The following is a 27702-nucleotide window of genomic DNA, read 5'->3' on the forward strand; positions in this document are numbered from 1 at the left end:
AGGGCGCAGGAGAACACGGTGAACGTGGACAGGTTATGTACAGTACAGTTATCACGGTAATGTAATAGCTTTTTGTTCAATCGTCAGCCAACAGCTACCCATCGCTATTACACGTGATGCATGGTTGGTGCCCGATAATTTTAGGTCTGGACCTAAAGAGATGATCAGCCAAAGATCGTTTCATTGGTTGATCGTCGTCTCTATTAATCAGAGCGATAATCCGCCAAATCGGCCCAATTCAGCCAATTATCGCTCCATCTAATAGGGTCCTAAGTCTCTACACACCTGTGTGGTTCTCTCCTCAAGGAGAACCAACACCCCTTTCCTCCAATTACACTCTATCCCAACGATCCATCAAGCGTAGAACTTTTTGTTTCCATATTGGTGCATTATCTTGTATACACCCTACCCGACAAATCCCATCACTATCACTTTAATCAGAGAGAATGGAAATCGTTGAGCTTTTATATCCCTGAAAGGACATTACTTTAAATTAGCCCTTGGCTTTTTCATAAGCTTGACGTTCAGAAACCCATCAGCCAAACACAAAAACAAGCCCGGCATTAAATCTCACATAAAAAGTTAGGTTGTTTGGCTCTTGTGAACCTGAGTAAATCATATGTGGGTTTTGTGGACATGCCTTTAATGGATTCAGTGATTTGTACGTTTATTTTTCTCTTCTACTGAACTGCGCCATAAAAAAAAAAAAGATTCTGCCAAGCCTCGACTTGCTCGCAATCACCTGATGGCTTTCTTCTTTAATGTTTTATTATCAAAGTGTCTACAACAGTTTCCTTCAGAGACCAAGTCAGCAAGTAAAGCAGTATGCTCCGCTCACTTCTTACAATCCAGTAATTCTGTATGAAGCCCATCTGGATGGCAGCATCATTTCCTTTGACAATGAGTACAATGTTTCGAGGGGTAAGACAATAAGGCAATTTTTTTAAATTTTTTTTTTAATTTTCGATTTTGCCCAAAGCTCTTCGCTAGGTTCCTCCGTATCTATCAGTCTCTCAGAAAGGCTTATACAATCTGTGTAGCTATAACACATCTTTATTTCATGGCCCAGAGGTGTCGGTAGGGTTTTTATGAAGTTTACGATATTTTTACATACGATAGGGCATTGGATTTCTCGTTGGTGGCACTGTTAACGGGAACTTGACTTGAGTTGTGATAATAATGCAAATTTGTTATATGATTGACTATTACTAATACAATGCATAAGAGCAAGAGATTGTATTGGTTCGAGGTGGTATACAGAGCAACCTAGTGGTCACAGTGGTATTCGTACCAATGTGCCTCCATTTCCATTCCCAAATATAAAATATGTGTGAAATAACAGCCGTTGTTTCCATAGACTTCAATGGAAATCATTAAAAAAATGGCCATTATTTTACTAAAAAAGACAGTGTGAAAGCACGGCCTCCTTGTTTCATCTCCTCTTCCTCGCTAGTTATTATGGCAGCTAAAAATTATCACCTTTGATTTCCGGTCATTCATTCTTCGCTAATATCTACCTTATTTTCCGGTGTATAAGATGACTGGGCATACTGTATTAGATGACGCCCAACTTTTCCAGTTAAAATATAAAGTTCGGCATGTACTCTCTGTATAAGACCACCCCTCTTTCAATGCACCCCAAATAAAAGAATTATAAAAAAAACATCAGACAGCAGTAAGATCTGAGAGGCAGAGGTGGTGGTAGAGAAATACCGGTAGAATACAAGGGCGGGCCAGACGGACCAAAGACACTCTACCGGCCACTCTACCGCATCTCTTTTTCATAACCTGACACCTGCAGCTTGCTCTGTCCTTCATTCGGTTGCCGCATATGGCGGAGATGCGGCCATTCTTGAGCCATTCGTATGCAGCGACCACAGATTCTCTAGTCCGGTTCCAAAGTTTTTCATCACCCGTCCTTATGAAGTGACACCCGGCCTATAAGACCACCCCTGACTTTATATGTAGTCTAATATGCAGGAAAATACAGTGTATGTTAATTGCATATGGTAAATTATAAGGTATAACTGATGTATCATATCGGCACATCACACCATGTTATAGTTTGATATTAAATACAAAAGAATTCTTCCCAAGTTCTGGTTTCCAAGAAAGTTAGAGCCGCACTCTCAGATTTTTTTTCTTCATTTTGACTATGAGTTTATGTGATTTCAGAGGGTATTTGGCCCAGACTCATTTTTTAGTAAAAATTTTTGAGAGTTGCACTATGGTGCTCGACGTTTTTCTTCATGTAGACTATGAGGGACATTTACTAAGGAGTCTAATATGTGCAACTATTCTAATGAGGATTTGTGTATATTTTGTTCCAATATCTTGTGACTGATTTATTAACATGTAGAACTGCCATAGTAAATGTATATAAGTAAAAAGTCGCTCAAAAAGTCGCAAAAATGCAAAAATTGTGCAAGCATATTCACTTGGTACTGACCAGACGTAAGCCTGCGCCTGTTTGTGTGAATTTTTAAAAAGTCGCAAATTATAAATTTGGGTGCTAATCCCGGATTAAGTGAATTTTTGGGTGAATACTCACAACAGGCAGATTAAAAAAAGTTGCATCTAAAAAACATTTGCCTGTTGAATACTGGTTCAAAACTAGGCGAAAAATCCAATTATTCACATAAAAATAGGCGCAAAGCCCTTGATAAATTTCCCCCTATTTGCTTTAATAGATCATTGAGCACCAAAAATATGCTTTCTATATAGAAGAAGGGTCACTTCACTGTCCACAACTTTTTTCTTCATGTTGACTATGTGTCACCATAAGTTACTTAGCCCACACCCATTTGTTTTCTATACAAATGTCACATGATCAAGAATTTATTTTTTTGTTGTTGTAATTTTGATTCAATTTTTTTTAATTGAGCGTTTAAACTCCCAAAAGATTTGGATTCTATAGAAAGTGTGATTTCTTTTCTTGATTGGCTGCGCCACTGCCCAGAACTTTTTTCTCATCCTGACGATATGTTTAAGTAGAGAAATTAGCTGCCATATAAAATATTTTTGCAGAAATCAATAGTACAAGTGATTCTAAGAAACTCTGTAATAGGTATTATTGAGCAAAAAAAGCCTCTTTCTGTACTCAAAAAGCCTTTCCCCCCCCACACACACACACACACTTTTTACCTGTTCTTTTTTAGGCAAAGTCGTCTCCATTGCGAAGGAGCAAGGTGAAGACGGATTTGCTGAGTCAATTATAACCTATGGAGGGGGAGGGGTCGAGAGGAATGAGTGAGCAGGGAGAGCAGAGAAGCAGCTGTACAATTTTGAGCACATAAAACACTGAATTTAGAGGTCAGAAAGGTCACCGCTTATCTGGGAGCTTGGTGAGAGAAGATTGCAGGATGATGTGCTGTGTTGGTTGCCTTATCTCCTCTCCATGCTCACTCTTCCCCCTTAGCCCCTCCCCCCACCATAGACCATAATGGAAACTCTTTTGCTTAATAAAATCTATTACAGAGTTTAATAAAATCAATTGTACTATTGATAGTTATTGATTTCTACAAAGTAACATTTATATTACATTAACACTTTAACCCACACATAAGTTTGGTATGAAAAGAGTGTTGTTGCCCCACGATACTGGATTCTTTTTTTTCTTTTTTTTTTCTTTTCTCCTTTCTGTTTCAATAGAGAATTTAACCCTCACAAATATGTTTTTTTCTTTATTTTGACCTCATGAATTGACCGTCCCATTGAACCATTAAGATTTGTTATAGAAAGTGAGTTGGACAACAGTCCTAGACTTTTTTCTTCAGGTTTTACTATGTTTCAACAGAACATTTAAAGGGGTTATCCAGGATTAGAAAAAACACAGCTACTTTTTAGCAAGAAACAGCGCCACCCCTGTCCTCAGATTGTGTTTGGCATTACAATTCAACTCCTTTTCGCTTTAATGGAACTGCAATACCACACCCAAACTGAGGACAAGAGTGGCGCTGTTTCTAGAAAAAAAAATCATCTAATCCTGGATAACCCCTTTAATCCTACACTTATGTTTTTTTTTATGGAAATAAACCCAACAATCAGTGCAGACACCTCAGTTTCCTCTACAGCAAGGCCTTATCGTAGGGACACTCACCCCCCTGCCATACATCTGTTATATTTTTCTCCAAACCACACGCATCCGGTTGTTGATGGCGCCGGCTATAAACGCGTCCTGACAGCTATTATGTCCGAGATGAAAACAGCAATTAATTAAACTTAATCGATTATTATTTGTGAAGTGTCCATGAAAATTATTTATTCTTACTGCGTTGCTCATAAGACACAAACTGATGGAAACATCTAAAAATAACCGGGATTTTTTTTTTTTTTCCTGGCCGGGCAGTAATCATGGACCATGTCATATTTAATCAACCATAGATTTGTATGCAACTCTTTCAGTTTCATTATTTCCCAATTAAATGTTTATATGTGCCATGTGGAATCCATCAGGGTTTATAGCGGGGCTGATATGGTTTATGCGGCCTTCAAGAGATCGCCGCCATTGACTCCTTCCTCCTCACATGGCTGGGCATCACATTCTCAGAGTTTCCTCGTTTTTCGTCTTGGACGATGCTGACTGCTCAAGTATTAAAAGCAAGTTGGGGCTGGAAGGGAAGGAGAATTTTATTTTTAAGATGGATGTTTATCATGGTTTTAGGGGATGGAAGAGAAATCAGGCCAGCGAATAATAAGTGCATGGTGAATGTGCCGGCTCATAGGAGACCGGAGCTAAGCAGATGTGCCGTCATTTCTTAAAAACAGAGGAAAATAATACATAATAATAATAAAGGGCGGGGTTTATGCAAATTTAAACGGAAGGGGGTGTTTCTTGCCGATATGGGTAATTGTCGGGGGGTATGAAGGTCCCCAAATTTGGGATTGAAATGTTAAGAATGGATGGGTAATTTTTTTTTATTCTGCTTTTTGTCTGGATTCTGTTCCTGTACAGCAGGGATGGGGAACCGGCGATCCTCCAGCTGTTGCAAAACTACGATACCCATCATGTCTAGACAGCCAAAGCTCCAAGCATGATGGGGATGGTAGTTCTGCAAAAATTGGAGGGTTTTAGGTTCCTCATGCCTGTTGTATAGCAATCATTGGTTTTGTGGAAGGGAAGCAGAAAAAAAAAGTTACAGAATTAACATTCATTGTGTGAAAAAAAAAAATCATCTATCTACTTTACTTAAGAATTTTTTTCTGTATATATGTTATCACAGAAATCCTTTGAATATAAAATGTTAGGGTTTTACCAATCTTTCAGGCCTTGTGCGGGGTAATCAGGGGCCGAGCAGGATACAGGGTTCAAGGATTAGAAGATGGAATCCCTGTGTCCTGCTCCGCCCCCTAAGACAAGGGCTGTATGTAGTCCTGGGCAGTGCAGGTCCAGTGGCTAGGGTGGTACCTTACAGGGGTGACACAATTCCTTCTATCTATCTATCTATCTATCTATCTATCTATTTATTTATTATCTATCTATCTCCTATCTATCTCCTATCTATCCATCTCCTATCTATCTATCTATCTATCTATCTATCTATCTATCTATCTCCTATCTATCTATCTCCTATCTATCTATCTATCTATCTATCTATCTATTTATCTATCTATCTATCTATCTATCTATCTATCTATCTCCTATCTATCTATCTATCTATCTATCTATTTATCTCCTATTTATCTATTATTTATCTATGTATCTATCTATCATCTATCTATCTCCTATTCATCTATTATCTATCTATCTATCTATCTATCTATCTGTCTATTTATCTATCTCCTATCTATCTATCCCCTATCTATCTCCTATCTCTCTATCTATCTATCTATCTATCTATCTATCTATCTATCTATCTATCTATCTATCTATTATCTATTATCTATCTATCTATCATCTATCTATGTATCTATCTATCTATCCATCTATCTATCTATTTATTATCTATCTATCTATCTATCTATCTATCATCTATCTATCTATCTATCTATCTCCTATCTATCTATCTATCTATCTATCTATCTATCTATCTATTATCTATTATCTATCTATCTATCTATCATCTATCTATGTATCTATCTATCTATCTATCCATCTATCTATCTATTTATTATCTATCTATCTATCTATCTATCTATCATCTATCTATCTATCTATCTATCCATCTATCTATCTATTTATTATCTATCTATCTATCTATCTATCTATCTATCTATCTATCTATCTATCTATTATCTATCTATCATCTATCATCTATCTATCTATCTATCTATCTATCTATCTATCTATCTATCTATCTCCTATCTATCTATCTATCTCCTATCTATCTATCTATCTCCTATCTATCTATCTATCTATCTATCTATCTATCTCCTATCTATCTCCTATCTATCTATCTATCTCCTATCCATCTATGACTGAGCACTATTATTATATCCGGGCTGTTCCGGCTATGACATGATATATCGCCGTCTCCTCCAATAAGTGAAATCCTTATTGAACTTTTCATCTGCTTCAGAATCCATAACTTTGTCTATTAACGATTGTGCATTTTGATAAGGATTGACATATGGCATTTAACCCAGGAGACTATTGGATGATTTAACAATCCTTTCCCTTCTTCTCCTCTGTCTGTCGCCTTGGCAGATACAATATACTCTCCACATAAATTTCCCTTCTCTCGCCTTTCATTCTTTTCTACCGAAGCGAATTAGACAAAGTTCCTATTGCTTTTGCCAATTAAAAATGTATTGTGAGAACACTCCAGCGAAACAAAGGAGAATCAGCAGAAGAGCCCGGCAATCACAGGCCGCCATTCACCACATCATTGGAAATGCTAATGGATAGCGCGGTGGCGGCGGCGGCGCAGGAGCCATTGTAAACAGCGCCTTTTATCCCGCTCTGCGGCTGACAAACTGATTATTTGCTAAAAATCACCCGATGCTTTAGGCTAATGGACACTGATTTGCAGCAAATTAAGCAATCAAACTTCCCTGTCAGCGGGAAGAGGCGCCCGGCCGCTGTTTGTTTTGTAGTATTTTTCCGTAATGTGACATGGAAGGTAATATTTCCTACATACAAGGACCCCCAACCCCATGATATGATAGCGCTGTATTGTGGCCATTACTCATCTCATAAGACGGGGGAAGATCTGTCTTATCGATCCAAGGTTTATCAGGTTATGCAGTTTGCGGTCTTTATTGTTATAACACATCGCTGTCTGATTCCTTAGATTCCCGCAGTATATCGTCACCCTACAGATTGAAAAGGGAGTCCATCAAGTTCAACCTATACCCTACTCTGTTGATCCAGAGGAAGGCTAGTTCTATCTAACACTCTTCCTACTGCACCTAATCCATCGTATACTATGGTTATCACTCCATATCCTATCTAACCCTGTCTCTATACATCGCCTATACTGCCTTACTATAACTTACACCATACTCTACCAATTCCATGTCCTATCCTACATATCTATACCTATCTATATATCGTATCCTATCTCACGTTCTCTATGATCCAATGTCTATCATACCATATACCGTGTCATCATCCCTTCCCATAACCTAGCCCATCCTATGGTGTACTATACCTTACCATTTCCATATCCCATTCTAACCTATCATGATCATACCCATTCCTTTGCCCATTATAGTCCCATAATCCCCTATTCTATCATAGTCATGCCCTTTCCCTACCATATCATAATATCATAGTCCCATAATTTCCTATCCTATGATAGTCCCATAATTTCCTATCCTATGATAGTCCCATCATTCCCTATCCCTATCCTATTATAGTCCCACCATTCCCCATCCTATCATAGTCCCATCATTCCCTATCCCTATCCTATTATAGTCCCACCATTCCCCATCCTATCATAGTCCCATCATTCCCTATCCTATAACAGTCCCATCAATCCCTATCCTATTTTAGTCCCATCATTCCCTATTCTACCATAGACCCATCATTTTCTATCCTGTCATAGTCCCATCATTTCCTATCATAGTCCCATCATTCCCTATCCTATTATAGTCCCACCATTCCCTATCCTTTCATAGTCCCATCATTCCCTATCCTATCATAGTCCCATCATTCCCTATCCTATCAAAGTCCCATCATTCCTTATCCTATAATAGTCCCACCATTCCCTATCCTATCATAGTCCCATCATTCCCTATCCTATCATAGTCCCATCATTCCCTATCCTATCATAGTCGTACCCTTTCTCTACCTTATCATAATGACACCATTCCCTACTCTTTCATAGTCATACCAATCCCTATTCTATAATAGCCGTGCCCTTTCCCTAGCCTATCATAGTCATACCCATTACCTACTCTCATAGTCCTATCCATTCCTTAGCCTATCCTAGTCCTACCCATTCCTTAACCTATCCTAGTCCTACCCATTCCTTAGCCTATCCTAGTCCTACCCATTCCTTAAACTATCCTAGTCCTACCCATTCCTTAGCCTATCCTAGTCCTACCCATTCCTTAGCCTATCCTAGCCCTACCCCTTCCTTAGCCTATCCTAGTCCTACCCATTCCTTAGCCTATCCTAGTCCTACCCATTCCCTACCCTGACAGCCATATCTATTCCTTAGCCTATCATAGTCCTATCCTTATTTAAACCTATAATAGTCCTACCCATTCCCTAGCCTATAATAGTCATACTAGCTATACAAAGACTATAAAAATACCAAGGGGACATCATTCTCGTCCAGAAGAAAGAAGGTCTCAGGGATTAAAATTGAGGGATAATAATAGATGGGATTGGACAGACGTCTGTTTTGAGTAACTGTACTCTATTCTATTATACGTGTATTGTACCTTACATCATATTACGCCATTGCATTACTTTGTATGATAGATGTGGCCATGGAGTTTTCATATCTTAATAAAATATGAAAATAAATCATAAAACAAATGTTCTCGTGTTTATTATACAAAGAGGACAGTAAAAGAACTTGTCTTCACTTCATCAGTATGCACCAATGGTGGAGCTCGCTTCACTTCCCATGGAATGTCACCACTTCCAGAAATGAAGAACAAAGTCATTGCAAACCATTCATCCAAAGTGGTTATTTATTGGATTTAAATAAAATATAGTGACACAGAATACGCTTGGTGACTTGTTGGGTCACTTCATCAGGAAAGTGCATGCGATGCCCCCCACAAGTCGTGGAGAGGTGACGGTCGTTGCTTTATGTTAATGGTTACCTTACCAATGTTGGTTCTCAAATTTTTACGTTTCATTATATGTTGTTATAAACTTAACAATGTACAGTGGATGCTTTGTGGGCCCAGCCTTGGTGGGTTCTGGTTGAATCCGTACTTTTTTATTCCTACTGTCAATAACGAGTGAGAAGAAATCCATAAAACTTTGAATCCTACACGTAAAATTACCAGACTGGTTTTGAAGTTGGTTGACCATGGACATCTACTTTGGGTTCTTAATGAGAAGAGTGGAGTAAGCCATTGCCAGACATGTCTAGGGGTGCTTTATCTCCTTTGCGTGTGGATTGAAATTTGATATGATGATCCCTCTTTTCATCGGGAGAGTCCACATAAGTTGGTATTCCAACTTTACAGAAATATTTGACCGACTTCACTGTTAAAAAGAACGTAGAGAACGTGCTTGTTTGGTTGATACTTATCTCTGCTGAATATCATACAAATATGCAGACTGATGCTTAGGACCCCCCATCTAGTGGGCAACAGTGGAAATCCTAAGAATATTACTCTGGCCGACTACAGCCTGTCTGTCATAGTCCTATCATTCCCTATCCTATCATAGTCCCATCATTCCCTATCCTATCATAGTCCCATCATTCCCTATCCTATCATAGTCGTACCCTTTCTCTACCTTATCATAATGACACCATTCCCTACCCTGACAGCCATATCTATTCCTTCTTATGCAGACTGATGCTTAGGACCCCCCCCATCTAGTGAGCAACAGTGGAAATCCAACCAGCTAAGAATATTACTCTGTCCGACTAGAGCCATCTTTGTATTACTTATTAGGCTAAATATCATGGCTGCCTGGAACATTTCTTGGCAAAGTCAAGGTTAAAGGTGTTGTTTGTGTAATAATGCTAACACAAGATCTATCATTGGATGCCACCATTCTTGTTTGTAGAAGCAGACAAACTAAAAAAAACTAATAGGGGTAATAAAAATGCAATACCGAAATACTGGACTTGCTGACCCTAAAACCATTGCTCTATTGCTCTATTGCGCCAATAATCACCTTGACTATTAGAGCCAATGATCAGTCAACGAACGAGCAAATGTTCGTTTAACAGGTGATTGCAGGTTTCTGACAAATAGGGTGTGTGATAGGGTGGGTGAAGCTGACAAATGAACGAAGATCGATCGATAGACTAATAGGCTCAGTAAGCGGGTGCCGATCAAAGAGATAAATGCTTTTTGTATTGGGCAGTAGTAGGCTCAATGAAGAGTTTCTCATCTAGAAGATCATCTTTTGTATCAAGCAAGAGTCAAGCTCTGTAGTACAGCCCAGTAACACGGCCAAATGTTCCTGTGTTTTTTACGGGGAGAGGTTTGCCACAGTCAGACTTTGGCGGTGCCTTTTCTCTCCGAGAACACCTCTATCTTGACTGACATCGTCCGTTGGAGGAGTCTTGGGAGAGCCCCATCCACGTCATACTGACAGAAGAACAAAATGCATGGAAAACCTTAGGCTCTGTTCACACTACTACTCAGATTTGATGGGTAGAAAAGGTGCAGCAGGTTACATTATTCTCCCCCAAAAAACAATACACCCTAATATAAGTCAATGGGGTCAGTTAGGCACAATTGTTTCCCATTATTTGTTGGACTCAGTACACTGTCATAATTTCTGCCTCAATAGTGTGAACAGAGCCTTACTCATTTTTAAAGCAGTTCAGTAGACGGTTAATTCCATCGGATTCCGATCTCATTTCGCTCTCACATCTTAAGCAGTCCTCCATTTGTAAGGTCACATTTGCATGAAGATTTAATGACGGCAGGCATAGATTAGTACAATTTTTGCCTAATTTTTCATCAGCGCGATGTACATTCGGTAAGTAAGAGCCGTCCAGTCGCAGTCCACTAACTTTACAAAAATTCCCGTCGCTGACTGAATTTCGGGGATAGATTATGTATATTATAATCTTGTTATTGCTCCTGATAGATTGCAATTATGATTAATTCTTCCCGACAGCACTAAAAACTGTCAAATTCAGAAAAGGCCATTGGAGGAATAAAACATCTACCCATGGGTCGCGTTTGAAGCGTATTAATAAAAGGTGAAGCCTGAATCAAACTGACATATAGATCTCAGCCCGGATGGGGAGTGGGTATCATTACGACGTCCCTGTCCCTGCTTAACACAATTAATAGCAGAAAATATCTCTGTTATAGTAAACTTCTCTTTTTATGTCTAATGCCATGATACAGTATGCGGCAATAAAACGACACATCTCGCTTACACGGGGGGACAGTCATCGGCCTTGCAAATTTAATTTTTAGCTTCACTAGGCCAGTGTATTGAGCCAAAAAAGTATTATAGCCTAGTTTAAATTTAAATTTAATGACATTGATATATTCTAAATATTCAATGAAAACGGTCGGACACAGATGCAGGACGCTAAGGGGCTGAGGGAAAATGGAACTTTAGGGAAGTGGGAGTTCTGGCTGGCAGCACACACAAATGACTTGGGGGGGGGGGGGCACGATTATGTCAGGAGATAGGACTGGGGCGGTCAGCAGCGCAGGGGTTATTAGAGGGTTGGAGACTTGGGCATTGACATGTTGCCGAGAGGATTTCAATTTGCAAAAAAAAAAGAAAAAAAGATGATTAATAGATTCTGAAAAAAATTTATAATCTCAGTTATGATTTCGTCTTATGAGGTAGGGAAATGGAGCGGAAATACAGTGTTGATGTGGTAATATTCTAGGTATAATAGGGCTGGTACTATTGTAGGGACACTGTGGCTGGTACTATTCTATTTATACTATGTCTGGTAGGGATGGTCCGAAACTGCCGAGGTTCTGGTTCGTACAAACCTGAACGCTCGGCATCAGATTCCCGCTGTCTGCCCGCTCCGTGCAGCGGGTAGATACAGCGGGAGGAACGCCTGGAAAACTGGGATACAGCCTATGGCTATGGCTGTATCCCAGTTTTTCAGGCGGTCCTCCCGCTGTATCCACCCTCTCCACGGAGAGGGCAGACAGCGGGAATCATTGCCGAGAGTTCGGGTTTGTACGAACCCGAACCGAACTCGGTTCGGACCATCCCTAATGTCTGGTGCTATTCTAGGTATACTATGGCCGGTACTTGGGACAGGGACAGGGACTAGGGACACCGTGGCATGTTCTAGTCTGTGAACACTGTGACCGGTATCTGGGACTGGTTCAGGCTCTAGGACTCTACAAATAACAATATTCATTAAATGGTGCAAATTATTAACATCTATTATTATTATTATTTTCTTTTTTGCAGGTGTCACATGGTGAGATATCTACAGCAACCAAAGGTAAGAGAGATTCTTTTCCATCATATGATTATTGGGGTGAGGATTTTGGTGCTGGAATTTACCATAGACTTTATAGATTTCCTATAGTCCTCTATCCTGGGAGGAGCTTTTTTCCTCATCGTAATATCGTCATTTATCTCCATTCTCAGGATCAGCAGTTGGGCCGCTCCCTCCAATCAGCTAGTTACCCCCTATCCTCTGGGTAACTTTTGACCTTGAGATAACCCCCTTAAACTGAATTGGTCATCTGTGTTTTTTTCCCCCAACTGCTGACACTGTTAGATAGGTTTTAGGACAAGGAAACACTTGGTACCTTTCATATGTCTGTCTGTACTTCCAGAACAAAAAAAGTCAGCAGAGCGAGGGGAGCTGGGAGCCTGAATCAAGCCGCGGCACCGAGCTGGTGATGTATGCTCAGGGTGGCAGGCGATGCAGGCGGACGGGGGGCCGGGGCTGCAGGCTGCGGGCAGGCAGGCGGCTCAGGGGTTAAAGGGGCCAGGTCCAATAATGCAGCAAATCCGCTGCGTGTATGGGACCCATTCAAATTCACAGTACTGGATCCGCAGCTGATCTGGTAGGTGTGAACGTATCCTTACACTTTGCACCAAAGACTAAAAGCATTATTATTTTTTTTTTACGTTTTGGAACCACATTTATATGAAAGGTACCATGTGTCTCCTTATTCTAACAGCATCTAACAGTGTTAGAAGTTTGGGATGTGAATTGCAGAATACTCATTAGGGGTCAAACAGTTGGTCTTACATAAAAGATATAATTTTAAAGGGGTACTCCGGCGAAAAATCTTTTTCTTTCAAATAAACTGGTTTCAGAAGGTTATACAGATGTGTAATTTACTTCTATTGAAAAATCTTGTCTTCCCATACTTATCAGCTGCTGTTTGTTCTGCAAGAAGTGGTGGATTCTTTCTGGTCTGACACAGTGCTCTCTGCTGCCACCTCTGTCCCTGTCAGGAACTGTCCAGAGCAGCAGCAAAACCCCATAGAAAACCTCTACTGCTCTGGACAGTTCCTGACATGGACAGAGGTGGCAGCATAGAGCACGGTGTCAGACTGGAGACAATACCCTACTTCCTGCAGGACATACAGCAGCTGACAAGTACTGGAAGACTGCATATTTTTAAATAGAAGTAAATAACAAAACTATATAACTTTCAGAAACCAGTTGATTTGAAAGAAAAAGATTTTTGCTGGAGTACCCCTTTAATACTACACTAGCAATGACCTCCACAATACTGCCCACATTGACATCGATCTGACTACAATCAGGATTTGCTATCACAACTGGATCCATGAATAATTATACAGAGGCAGATCTGGACCAGTGGTAATACCCCATACCATTATTACACCAGTAAAATCTGGGCTCCTCACCTGTATGTGACACTGGCTGCTTCCTCCTGTCATTGTACTCGGTGACATTCTACCGATCACAGCTCAGTGACTTCTGCTTGGGATTGTCTGCCGTTTGCAGATTGACTTTTATGATGATATCAAAGTGTATTTTGACTTTTATGTTATTTTTTATGAAATAACATAAACATCGACGCACAGTTTCACACCAATAAAACCCGCCGTAGACCGATTCTACTATATAACCACCTGAGATTTTAAGGCCTGTGAAATTTTTTTGTCTGTATCTTCATGTTTTATCTGGGGATATCCTACATGTGACCTCTGTATTATATATGGCAGATAAGATTGTGTGTGGTTGGTAGCAACTTCCTACAGAGACCTCACTTTTACCACTTGGCAATGAGAACAAGGGGCAAGTTGTTTCTTAGCGAATCCCAGGTGAGGGCTATCTTAAAGTGTAACTGTCGAAATCAATAGTACAAGTGATTTTAAGAAACTCCGTAATAGGTTGTTTTATTAGGTAAAAAAAAGCCTCTTTCTGTACTCAAGAGGTTTTCCTACCTCCCCCCCTCACTTCTTATCTGCTCTTTATCAGAAAAAGTCGTCTACATTAGAGGAGCAAAGTAAAGATGGGTTGTGCCGTGTCAATTATAACCTATGGAGGGGGGAGGGGCCAAGGGGGATGTGTGAGCAGGAAGAGCAGACAAACAGCACTGAAATTTGGAGACTGTCAGGGCAGATTAAACACTGGATTCACAGGTCAGAAAGGTCAGTGCTTATCTGGGAGCTTAGTGAGATAAAATCACAGGATGTTGTGTCTTGCAGGACTGCCTTTTCTCCTCTCCATGATCACTCACCCCCCTCGGCCCCCTCGCCCTCTATAGACCATAATGGACAAAAAAATCCTGTGAGAGAGGAGGTAGTAAAACAGCATTTTAAGTACAGAAGAAAACTCTTTTGCTTAATAAAATCTATTACAAAGTTTCCTAAAATCCCATGTACTATTGATACTTACGCAGCTGAGTAGTGGAATAAAAAAAAAAAAAAAAATAGGAGCTACAATATGGATACATGAGTATCATTTTTGTTTTTCTATTTATTCCACCTCCTCAGCATTATATTCATTTTTTTTTTAAAGCACCAACAACCCCTTTAATGGTATCGGGGATTAAAATATTGGTTTCTTTCTTGAAGTCCATCATCTTAGTGTTTGTTGCCCATACTTAAAAAAGGTGAAAAGTTGGCCCAAGTGGGTTGGAACCATTTAGTTAATGACCGAAAATGCAAGTATTTAGCAAAATTGGGCAAGTGTGGCTGATGTTTGGCACTGTGTGCAGGACCGTTCTGTTGTTGTACATCAGGGACTGGGAACCTTCAGCCCTTGCACAACTAAGATTCCCATCAAGCTTTGGCTTTGGCTGAGCAGGCATGATGGTAATAGAGATGATGGAACATCGGAAAATCGTAGGTTCGATCAAATTCGAACATTCTCGAACTGGTCCAGGAAGGCATGTCCGGGGTCTGCCTGGAATTCCGGGATTCAGCCTAGGTAAAAGGCTGAATCGCGGAATTCTAATCATTTTATTATTTTTTCCATACAAAATTTACGAGAAAAACATATAAAATACCAACATTAGACATCAGGATACCAATAACAATATAATCTCTTACAGTAATGACATAATACTGTTTACCCGATCTGTTTCATTCATTGAGAGAACTTAACACACCTATTCATAATCAAGAAGAGAGCTCTACTTTTCTCCATTGATTTTAACTTAATTTATCAGAGAACCTGCCAAACCGGCGCCAAAAACAACAACTCACTCAAAACTTATTTAACCTACTTGCACCCCTCTCCTCCACCATCCTTCCCCAATATAAAAGAGTTTCAATTATGATTCCATGACATCCAGCCCGTGCTCCAGACAGCAGAGCAACACCCCAACCACACCGTTTTATGGGCATTGTTACCATTATCTCCAGCTTTTTTTCAATCAAAAGTAAACAGAACCAGCTCATCCATGCTACGAATTTTCCAAGTGGTCCTCCATGATCCTTCTGCTCCCAACCTGGGAACGTTCAGACCAGCCAGCTCCACTTTCTTAATTCCACATTCATACTAGTGCCAGTGACCCCATTCTCATGAAGCCACTTACCCCTCTCCCAATCCCTCCAGTGACCTCCCCAACCATTTATCATGATCAGTTAGACCCACCGAAGGGATCAGGATATTTTTTGACATACATCTCTGGTTCTAAGTAAATAAATAAATGAATAACTAAAGTATCCATGGAGAAATCACATAAATAAAAGTAAACACAAATAATAATAATACACATACAAATGATTACTTTCTTTCTTATTGTCACAGTATAAATGGGGCGCCACTCCACCATCCTTTAACTTTCTGGATGCCACGAAATCCCCTCCCCTCTTATCTACAATAGAGAAAGGAAAGAACAATATACCATATCATTACTGATTACTAGTTTAGCACCGGGGAGGCAGGTCCCCCGTTCCCCACTTGACTCCGATCATGCACATTACTATCTAAACTTTATTGAACAAAACAAGAAACAGATCAGTACAGACTCATCCCTCTGCCAATGTTGTATTATAGAATCTAGTGTGACCCAACCCCCCCCCCCCCCCCCCCCCGTCGGTGGCGAGGGGAAAAAAAAAAAAAAAAAAAAAAAAAAAAAAAAAAAAAAAAAAAGGATTTACCCGTCATCACAAGGTATTAACTACTGCATCACCCAATAATTTTCCCATAGCTGCACATGCTCCTTCAACTTTGCATACCATTTTTTGTTTTTATTATGCCACAATTCGTATCTCAGTATAGTACTTCCTAACTCTTTCCACTCTTTATTGGTTGGTGCTTTTGTTGAGACCCAATTCCTTACTATCACCAGTCTGGCTGCAAGAAATAATTTATACAGAACACCTTTTTTAACCCTAGGGAGCTGTTTTTCTTCCAATACCCCCAATATTGCACATAAAAACTTGTTACCAATATTAATTTCATAAATATTTATTATATTATCAAAAACATCATCCCAAAATTTAATTAGCTCTTGACATGTCCACCAGTGATGGTCTAAATCAACATTTTCACTTCCACACCTTATACACCCTACTACCCTATTCTTAGTCCATTTTTTAATATCCCCGCCTGAATAGTACAATCTATGTGTATAAAAAAATTGTGTAATTTTATGCTTTTTATTTGTGATATTGTCACGTGCATTAACATATACTTCTTCCCAAAATTCATTTTGTCTTGGTCCTATTATTTTTTCCCATTTTTTCTGTGAAATCATAGTGATATTATTACTTCTTACTTCCCCTAATAATTTAAATATTTTTGCTATTTTCCCTTTCGTGCTCCCATCCGTCCCAGTTATATACAAAATAACCCTTGAGCTAACTGTGTCCCAATTCACTCCTTCATTAATTGACCTAATCACACTTCTCATCTGATAATACCTTAGCTTACATATTGTAGTATTTGCACGTTCACACAATTCCTCATAAGATCTCATTATTTCACCTCTAAAAAAATGTTTAACATAATGCAACCCCTTTGTTGTCCAATACTCTGGATCCGGTATCTCCTCCAGAGCCGGGTATTGGCTATTACCAAACATAGGTGTAAAATCCAGTGCTCCACTAATTTCTTCACTTTTCCTCAAATGCAACCACACATTCACTAGCAACTTATTTACTGTATTCCTTGGGTATTTAACATTAACCATTGTTTCCAGCAACTCAAATATAGATTGTACCTTGAGCCTCTGTTCATTTACCCATCGTACCATAAAGTCAACCTCCCTCCATTTTACCATCCGAGAAAGGACTGCAGCCACATAGTACCTAAAGAAATCGGGTATAGCAAGCCCCCCTTTTTCTTCTGTCAATGTTAAATATTTTAACTTTAAGCGCACACGCTTCCTGTTCCAGAACAATTCATTAAGCAAAGACTCAATCCTTCTAAACACTCCTTTATTGAGCCAAATTGGTGCGCTGGCCAAAACATAATTCAACTGAGGGAGCCATATCATTTTAATGAGTGCTATCTTGTCGGCCCTCGTCAATGGGAGGTTGTTCCATATTTGGGCTTGTTGTTTCATTCTCACTATCTTAGGTGTAATATTTAATTCCTCAAATCTTCCTAGTTCTGCCGCGATCTTTATTCCTAGATATTTGAAGGACCCCTGTGGCTCTAATACTTGAAGTTCTAATTGAGGGTCTACTTCCATTCCTGAGTCCAGTGGCAATAATACAGATTTTCTCCAGTTAATTTTTAACCCCGAGTATAAACCAAATCTTGTTAACTCTCCCATTACCTCCACTAGACCCTTCTGTGTGTTCCCCAGGAAGACCAACAGATCATCGGCATACAGTGCAATTTTGTCCTCTCTCCCCATCGCCCCAAACCCTGCAATCTCCACATTATTTTTTACACTCTTTGCTAAGGGCTCGATCGCTAGGGCAAAGAGCAAGGGGGAGAGAGGACACCCCTGTCTTGTCCCTCTTCCAAGTTCAAAATACTCAGACACCTCTCCATTCACTAAAATTCTTGCCTTCGGATTACGATATATTATCCCCATCCACCCCAGGAACACTTCACCAAAACCAAAGGTTCTCAACGTTCTCCACAGGAAGGGCCACTCCACACTGTCAAAAGCTTTTGCAGCATCCAGTGACAGTATGGAGTGACCCCCCCCTTTCACCCCAAGCTGAACATTGGCATACACTCTCATAATATTGTCATGGGTTGACCTACCAGGTATAAACCCGCACTGTTCTTTACCTACCAACAGATGGATTAGTTTCATCAGCCTATTCGCCCATACCCTAGTCAAAAGCTTCATATCTAGGTTTATTAAGGAGATAGGCCTATATGACTCAGGATCTTGTTCATCTTTATCTATTTTTGGGATCAATGTGATATCTGCCTCATAAAATGATTCCGGCAACCGACCTTGTTTATATGAATCCTGTAAAACATCGTACAACTGTCCAATTAAACATTGTTCATAAATCTTATATACCTCTGCCGGTAGCCCATCTGGACCTGGTGTTTTTTCATTTTGCATATTCTTCAAGGCCTGATTTAACTCCTCCCTCTCAATTGGTCTATCCATCCATTGCTTTTGATCCACTGTTACCTTAGGCAGCCTCAAAGATGTCAAATATGCCTCCATATCGTCCTCCATACCAGTCACCCTTGATCTATATAATTCTTTATAAAAATTAACAAATACTTCCATGATTTCCCCACTTTCTCTCACTGTGTTCCCTTCTATTGTTTTAATAGCAGTAATTAACCTCGGCTTCTCCCTTCCTCTCACTAAGTTGGCCAATAACCTACCTGGTTTACCCCCCTGGGAATAATACTGAGCACCCTTGAATCTCATTTGGTTAAGGGCCTTTTCCTGCAGGAAGCTATTTAATTCTTCCACCGCCTTCTGCCACTGTAATTTTGATTCAGTTGAATTACTCCTAACATGTTCTTCCTCTGTTTTTATGACCTCTTTTTTTAGGGCACTTACCTGAATCGCGGAATTCTAGGCGGTTCCCCGGGCAGTCTCTTCCTTTCCCAAGGACAGGGTAGGCATCATCAATCAAATGCGGCAGGTTCGAGAATGTTCAAGTTCAATCAAATCTACGATTTTCCGATCTTCGATCATCTCTAGATGGGAATCGTAGTTTTGCAACAGCTGGAGGCAGTGACTTAGCTACAGTACCATGTAGCCAGACCCCACAACTGTTACAGGGCCTGTGCAGCAGGGGGACCCCGAGTCTGCCTCCGGGGGAGGGGGGGGGGATCAGGGGCTACAGCATTCACGCGCCGCCCCATGCAGTTTTTTGCTGTGAAGCCCCATAAATCCTAGCTACACCACTGGCTGGATGGTCTAAGGTTCCCCATCCCTGTTTTACATTACTCTCTAATCTGCCAGTTTCGCAAGCCATCTTGATGGTCAGATTGATCCAGTTGATGCTTATCTTGTTCTTATGGAGACAATAACCATACTGTATCGCGTATTGGAGCTAAGTACACAAGACAGGTCCTAACCAAGGGACAATAATATAGGGAAGCAATAAAAAATAAAAAAAAGTTTGTCAAGGTCTATAAAAAAGTGGTCAAAAACTTCCCCCACCAATTCCTACCCATCTGCCCAGGACCCACCTAGAAAAGTGTCACCTTGAAAAGTTAGGGAAAAAAATAAAAAAATAAAAAAGTTTGTCAAAGTCTATAAAAAAAAAGTGGTCAAAAACTTTCCCCACCAATTCCCTCGCCTCTGCCCAGGACCCCCCCCCCCCCTAGAAAAGTGTCACCTTGAAAAGTTAGAGAAAAAAAGAAAAAAAAATTGTCATAGTCTATAAAAAACAGTGGTCAAAAACTTCCCCCACCAATTCCCACCCATCTGCCCAGGACCCCCCTAGAAAAGTGTCACCTTGAAAAGTTAGGGGGAAAAAAAACAAAAACTAGACAGAGTTTGCTGGCGAAATTGAAAGCAGGATTTCCCCTTCCTCATCCCACCCCCCTGATTTTACTAGCTGACATTGTTTTCGAAATATTTCCCTTTGGAGATTTTCACTGTAACAAAACTATCACGCTGACATAATAAAGGGCTTTGAGTCTCTGCTGGTTAAAAATTGGATTTCAGGCTGAATCTGACTCATGTGGTCTTTTATTTTGAGGGGATAATGATTACTGGGGTTAAATTTTTGTTTCTGACTTCAAGCTGTAATTCCGGTTTAATGGTGTAGTTTGTGGCTCTCTGCATGCAGTTTAAGTCTCCGCATAAGTACTAAAATCTATTATTTGTCTCCATTTGTAGACAACATAATCGTGTTGGTAAATGACAGGAGCAATTAAGTGTGTAACATTATGAAGAAATAAGGGTTCCAGGCCTTAGGATTTCACTTTATTTCCAATTACAAACCTGATGGAATAGGAGCATAAAAAATTCGAGGTTCCGCTCAGTTTCTTAGTGACCCTTTTGTCTCGCATAAAAGATTGCTAATGCGGAAGAAAACACAGAGACGAGAAATGTTTGTTCAGATTGGATTTTTTGTTTACAGATAAAAACCACATAAGGGCAAATGTGGTTACGCCTCTGCATCGGACTGGGCTTGTGTTTTTTTTTTGTTCTTTCATGGACTGACAAAGTCTGAGAGGAGACACTAGTGTGTAATAGCGAAGACTTTATATGAGATCAGGATGGGGGGGGGGGGGGTAAGGAAAGAATTTGAATGAATATAAGGTAGGGTGGAAATTATTTAAAAAAAAAAAAAAAAAAAAGTATTTAGGCTATGTTCACACTGATATGATATACTGTAACTGATTGTATATTTATTCATTTGATCAGTAATCTGCATTGTGTTGTCATACCCTTAAAGTGTCACTGGCCTATATATATATATTGGGAGAAATCAATAGTCCAGGCGATTATAAGAAACTTTGTAATTGGTTTTATTAGGTAAATCTGCCATTATCTGCATTCAAAAAGACTTTCCCCAGGTCCCCCCCTCCCCCCTCCCTCTCTCATTCACTGTTTATTATCAGGAAATCTCGACTCCTTTACATCAGTCGGGCCCTGTGTAACCTATGGAGAGGGGAAGAGGGAGATTAGTTGCCAGCAAAGAACATAGGATTAAACAGCAGGACCTGTGTGAAAACTGCTATTCAGAGGTCAGAGAGGTTAGTGCCGACTTCAGAGGAGATAGCCCGGTGATGTAGCTGTAAATTAACTCTTTGTTGTCCTGTTTTGGTGCCTCATCTCCCTACACCTCTCCCCTCTCCATAGAGAACCATGAAGACAGGGTGGAGAGCTTCAAACTGCTTTTTCATGATAAAAATGAATTTTTCGGCTAATAAACCTAATTAGAAAGTTTCTCACTTTAAAGTGCCACCGTCATTTTGAGATGTTCTCAGATATGATTGCATTGGTGCTCACTCCTGAAACCCACTGAGATTTCGAGATCTGGGTGGGGGAAGGTCCAGCAGTGCTCCGCACCAACAGGGACATTTGACTCCTTCAGCAGTTAAAGGGGTTATCCAGCCCTACAAAATCATGGCCACTTTCCCCTACTGTTGTCTCCAGATTGGGTGGGGTTTTGAAACTTAGTTCCATTGAAGTAAATGGAGCTTAATTGCAAGACACACCTGACCTGGAGACAACAGTAGGGGGAAAAGTGGCCATGTTTTTGTAGCGCTGGATAAGCCCTTTAATGGAACGGTTCCTTTGCTAGCAAATCCCAGTAGAAACCTAGAACCTAGTAGAAAACCTCTCCTGCTCTGGATAGTTCCTGAAATGGACAGAGGTGGCAGCAGAGAGCATTGTGTCACACTGGAAAGAATACACCACTTCCGGCAGGACATACAGCAGCTGATAAGTACAGGGAGACAAGAATTAAAAAAAAAAAAAAAATAGAAATCAATTACAAATCTATATTACTTTCTGAAACCAGTTGATTTTAAAGATTTTTAAAGACTTAAAGGGACTCTGTACCCACATTCTGCCTACCCCAAACCACTTGTACCTTCGGATAGCTGCTTTTAATCCAAGATCTGTCCTGGGGTCCGTTCTGCAGGTGATGCAGTTATTGTCCTAAAAAACAACTTTTAAACTTGCAACCCTCGTGTTAGATTGGCTTGGCCTAGAGTGTCTGTGCATTAGGCTGGCACACCCTCTCTGTCCCTCCTTCCCGCCCTCCTCATCAGTAGGAATGCTCTAGGCAGATTGTCTCCTATTCATCAGCTGTGTCAATGCGGCACATGGTTATAGTGGAGCCACCTAGATAGAGAGATCATTGCAACCTGGAAGTGACCTGCCCTACTGTTCACTTTTCTGGCTCGTCCTCCTGATCTCTGATCAGTGATCTGAGATTGATCACAGGGACACATCAAAAGTATATATATTTTTTTTTATGAGCCCATTTTTTAGGAACAACCCAACAGTCCCCTTCAAGACCACTAACAGATGTAAAGTAAAGAGCGTTCCTGCAAATTCTGTGGCCCCTTTAAAGGGAACTATCATCAGGCTAGACGAATCTAACCTCATGATAGCCCCCAATTGTACAGGAGACACCGAGGATGATGATATGTCTCCTACCTTCATTCTCTTCACCGGTCACATGCACTCAGTTATTTACTCCATGGTTGGGTAAGACCATGAGGAGCACTGGGGCACCGCTAGGAGCACTACATCCCCCCATAGCGCCGATCCATCCCTGGGTAGCCCGCCCCTTTCTAATGATATTCAATGGAGCAGGTTGGTTGGGGGCGGCCCGACTATGGGGACGGGACAGTGCTCTTAGTGGTCTTACTGGACTGGGGAGCTCATGACTAAGTGCACAGAGGATGAACGTAAGAGACATACCTTCATCCTTGGTGTCTCCTCCACAACTGGGGGCTATCAGCATGTTAGAGTCGCCTAACCTGCTGATAGTTCCCCTTTAAATAGCTGATCGGTATGGGTGCTGTAATGTGGATCCTCATTGATATAACATTAATATAATATTACCATACGTTTGCTAATTCCAATATATTTCCCAAAAATACACACAAGTATCGCAGGGGCTGCCCGGGCTGATCCCTGTTATAAGTGTGTATTGTTCTACGGCTCCTCGCTCATTATGGGGTTAATTAATATCTGAAGCTTTCCAAAAAGAAAAAAAAAAGCCCCATAGACGTGAATGAGAGCGTCCAGCTGCTTGGGATAACTCATTAAGTGGGTTGATGGCACAGAAAAAAAGCCGTGTCTTCCCCTTGGACACCAATCATTACAGAGCGGCACGGCGAGAGTTCAGATGGAGATTCATCACGCAGCGTTCTACCCTGTTGCCGCTGTCTGTATGAATGACTGCCGCATCTCTGTTATGGAGTCGCACATTGAGAAACCAATTTGCAGTAATGCATAATCAGAGCGGTTGAAAGCAATATCCATTAATAAATGTGGGAGTCTTGATTTGCAAATTTTTATTTATTTAATTTTTTATTTTTTTCGTATGTGTGTGTGTGTGTGGCGGGGATATTACCCGCGAGCAGCTTGCTATTTGCATATTTGAAGCACCTCATAACAATTTCAGGAAGTGATTTGTTAATGATGAAGTTCTCGAAACAGCTTTCAAGCTGTAATTGATGCCAGGCTGCAAACAACAAGCCCTCAGCCCTCTTAGTCTGTGGCCCATTGTTTGGCATGCTTGATGGCACAAGGCAAACTGGCCATCAGAAGACAATTTAGGACAGCTGGGCAGCTTTGCAGTGAAGGATTCTGGCTCCGCCGCTGATATCATCACAATAGTGGCAGCATTTCATTTCTGGCCTGATAGCTTTGGCAAGGCACAATTAAAAATAATTATTTCATGGGCCGCTTGTTCATCCCACAACAAATAAATTAAGACCTATTCCAGTCCGTGCATAGAAGTCCTGTCTGAGATCACCGGGCCTGGAATAACAGATCGGCCTCAATCTCCAGGGCTGGAGAACATAGCTTCTAGAGTATCTATCTCCAATCTATCTATCTATCTATCTATCTATCTATCTATCTATCTATCTATCTATCTTTCTTTCTTTCTATCTATCTATCTATCTATCTATCTATCTATCTATCTATCTATCTCCTATCTATCTATCTATCTATCTATCTATCTATCTATCTATCTATCTATCTCCTATCTATCTATCTATCTATCTATCTATCTATCTATCTATCTCCTATTTATCTATTATCTATCTATCTATCTATCTATCTGTCTGTCTATCTATCTATCATCTATCTATCTATCTATCTATCTATCTATCTATCTATCTATCTCCTATCTATCTATCTATTATCTATCTATCTATCTATCTATCTATCTCCTATTTATCTATTATCTATCTATCTATCTATCTATCTATCTATCTATTATCTATCTATCTCCTATCTATCTATCTATCTATCTATTATCTATCTATCTATCTATCTATCTATCTCCTATCTATCTATCTATCTATCTATCTCCTAATCTATCTATCTATCTATCTATCTATCTATCTATCTATCTATCTATCTATCTCCTATTTATCTATCTATCTATCTATCTATTATCTATCTATCTCCTATCTATCTATCTATCTCCTATCTATCTATCTATCTATCTATCTATCTATCTATCTATCTATCTATCTATCTATCTATCTCCCTCCCCCATACTGTGTACATCCACCTACTACAGTAAGGCCCTCCTATACTGTATACCTCCCCCCTCCCCCTCTGTAGTTGTTGCCCCAAACTGCATACATCGCCCCTCTGCAGTAAGGCCCCCATACTGGGTGTGTGATTGGCTGTGTGGTGTATAGTACCCAGCTTAAGGACTGGAAGAACATTGAACAAAATGAGCATTAAACGCAGTTAACCCTTAATAAACATTGAGCTGTGCTGATAACTGAAAAATAAAACGCCTAGTGGCAAAAGAGCAGAAAGCAACCTTCAGCCAAGAGCATAGAAATATATACAAGAATACTTGACGACAGGTTGTGTAACTCTGGTTTCAAACGAGAGGACACAGGTGGTGCAAGAAACCACTTAGTCCTTGACGTCCTTGGAAAGACTTGGCCACCAGTAGTGACGGGAGATCAGCTGCCCGGTCTTATGGACTCCAGTATGTCTGACGATCGAGATAGAATGACCCCATTTGAGAACTTTCCTTCTGAGTGCTTGGTGCACATAAGTTTTGCTAGGAAGGTCATTCTGAATAACTAAGGTGGCCACCGGCACTAAACACTCATTTGAATTGATTCGATGCCGACGAGGAGTGTCCTCCTGACCAAGAACATCAGATGCACGAGAGAGAGCGTCAACTTTTAAATTTTTCTCCACCTATCAGAAGTGGATGACAAAATTGATTTGGGAGAAGAAGAGGGACCACCTGGCCTGCCTGGGATTTAGTTGCTGAGCCGTTTGAAGATATTTTTATTATCCGTGTAGATGGTAATGGGATGGTTTGCTCTTTCCAAGACAAGGCGCCATCCCTTATTTTGGGTGAGAACTGCATCCACAGCCACCAAAGCAGCATCCATCTCCAAGAAGAATGGCCTGGCATGCTCTGGACGTGACAGGATTGGTGCAGAGGCCAAAGCAGACTTCAGCCTAAAAAACGGCTTACCAGCCTTGGCCGGCTGTCTCTTGGGGTTAGCATTCTTTTTGGTAAGGGCCACAATTGACGCAACCAGGATGGAAAAGGGGGGAATAAACAGATAATAATAGTTGCCGTTGTATAATGTGGAGCGTGTCCAAAGGGGCATGGCCACTGAAGAACTGCCAACAACTTAGCTGGATCCATCTGAAGACCATGGTTATAGATGAAGTACCCGATAAAAAAGACTGGATTGCTAGAATATGCACTCCTCCAACTTGGCATAGAGGCAATTGGCCCTTAATCGTCGCATGGGTCTGCAGATCTGGTGAATAAATCAGATACACGATGATACACGAATAGAGGAGATCTCGGAAGATGTAATTGACCAATTCTTGGAAGACTGCCTAGCTGTTGCATATTCCAAAGGGCATGACCAGGTCCTTGAAGTGCCCATCTCTGGTGTAGAAGGTGGTCCTCCATTTGTCACCTTCACAAATTTGGATCAGATTGTATGCACCCCGCAGATCCAGTTTTGTGAAGAACCGAGCATCACTAAGACAACAGTTGTGAGATCAACGTCAGGGAATACCAGTTCTTAAGGTTCTTCACCCCGGTAGTCAATAGACGGACGGAGAAACCCATCCTTCTTCTGGAGCAAGCTGGTGTCAGCTGGAAAGGAAGACTTGCGGATGAAGCCATTCTGCAGGTTCTTCTTGATGTAGGCAGACATGTCTTCAGTCTCTGGAACACGGATACCCTCTTCCTTGAGGAGACACAGCACCTAATAGGAGGTGTATACACCTTAATTGTTTGCCAATGAGGTGGTAGCGTGTCAGCTGATCAGGTTAATAAAGTATATTATGACATTTTTCAATTTAAAAAGTTACCAAATTGATGGTTACAAATTAAGCCAAGCCAGACAATTCTGCAGACGTTTTTTGCAGCCCTAGGGACTCCTGGAAGACATGAATACAGCCTATGGCCTATGGCTGTATTCATGTTTTCCTCACATCCTTAAGGCATTATCCAGCTCCTGCAGCCACGGGGAATCAAATGCCGAGCATTTGAGTACGGAGAACTTTTCAGAACCCAAACAGTTTGACAGCTTCGCTCAGCACTACTTATAAGTCTCCATATGTCTTTGTAATGCTTACCTCAGGGAGAAATAGCATCCCTTTGGTACCATAGTAGACAGCAGCCATGTTTGTCTAGGCTAAAGAAAGGGCTAGGAGAACTGGAGTTTGTCGTCCGTCTTGTTCTTCTTGTTCTTTGTGCAATTTCAGAACAAACCTTGAGCTGAAATAAGGGTTTTTTATTGGAAAATCTCTGTTCAGCTCTTGGCCCTTTGACTAATGGACAGTGCGGTGCTCGGTGCGGCTTTCCTTGAGCCCCTGCTTTATCACAGGAGTTAAAAATAGCCTTTTATTTATTAATTTATTTATTTGGTAGACTGCAATCCGTCCTCCACTCGACACCTCATTTACATTTTCTGCACTTTGGTCAGGCAGTAAGAGTGATAGCCTCAACCCCACCCAGCCTCCTGCATTCTCATTAAAGGCTGCCTCCCTTCCTAATAGCGAGTGCTTCTTTATAATGCGATGCTAGGATTTCCATTTCTATACATTTTTTAACATATATCTATCACTCCCCACCCCCCATTA

At 40.7% G+C, this 27702-nt stretch overlaps 1 protein-coding gene across 3 annotated transcripts in view; it reads left to right on the plus strand.

The window, feature by feature from the left end:
* Positions 1-27702, plus strand: part of ESRRG (estrogen related receptor gamma) — a 608539-nt gene that overhangs the window by 81714 nt on the left and 499123 nt on the right. For all 3 annotated transcript variants that reach the window (XM_069954516.1, XM_069954522.1, XM_069954526.1), the window contains exon 2: positions 12494-12527. The gene's annotated coding sequence lies outside the window, so the exon portion shown is untranslated. The remainder of the gene's footprint in view (positions 1-12493; positions 12528-27702) is intronic.

The sequence above is a fragment of the Dendropsophus ebraccatus genome, chromosome 15, assembly GCF_027789765.1.
Source record: "Dendropsophus ebraccatus isolate aDenEbr1 chromosome 15, aDenEbr1.pat, whole genome shotgun sequence".
Taxonomy (NCBI): domain Eukaryota; kingdom Metazoa; phylum Chordata; class Amphibia; order Anura; family Hylidae; genus Dendropsophus; species Dendropsophus ebraccatus.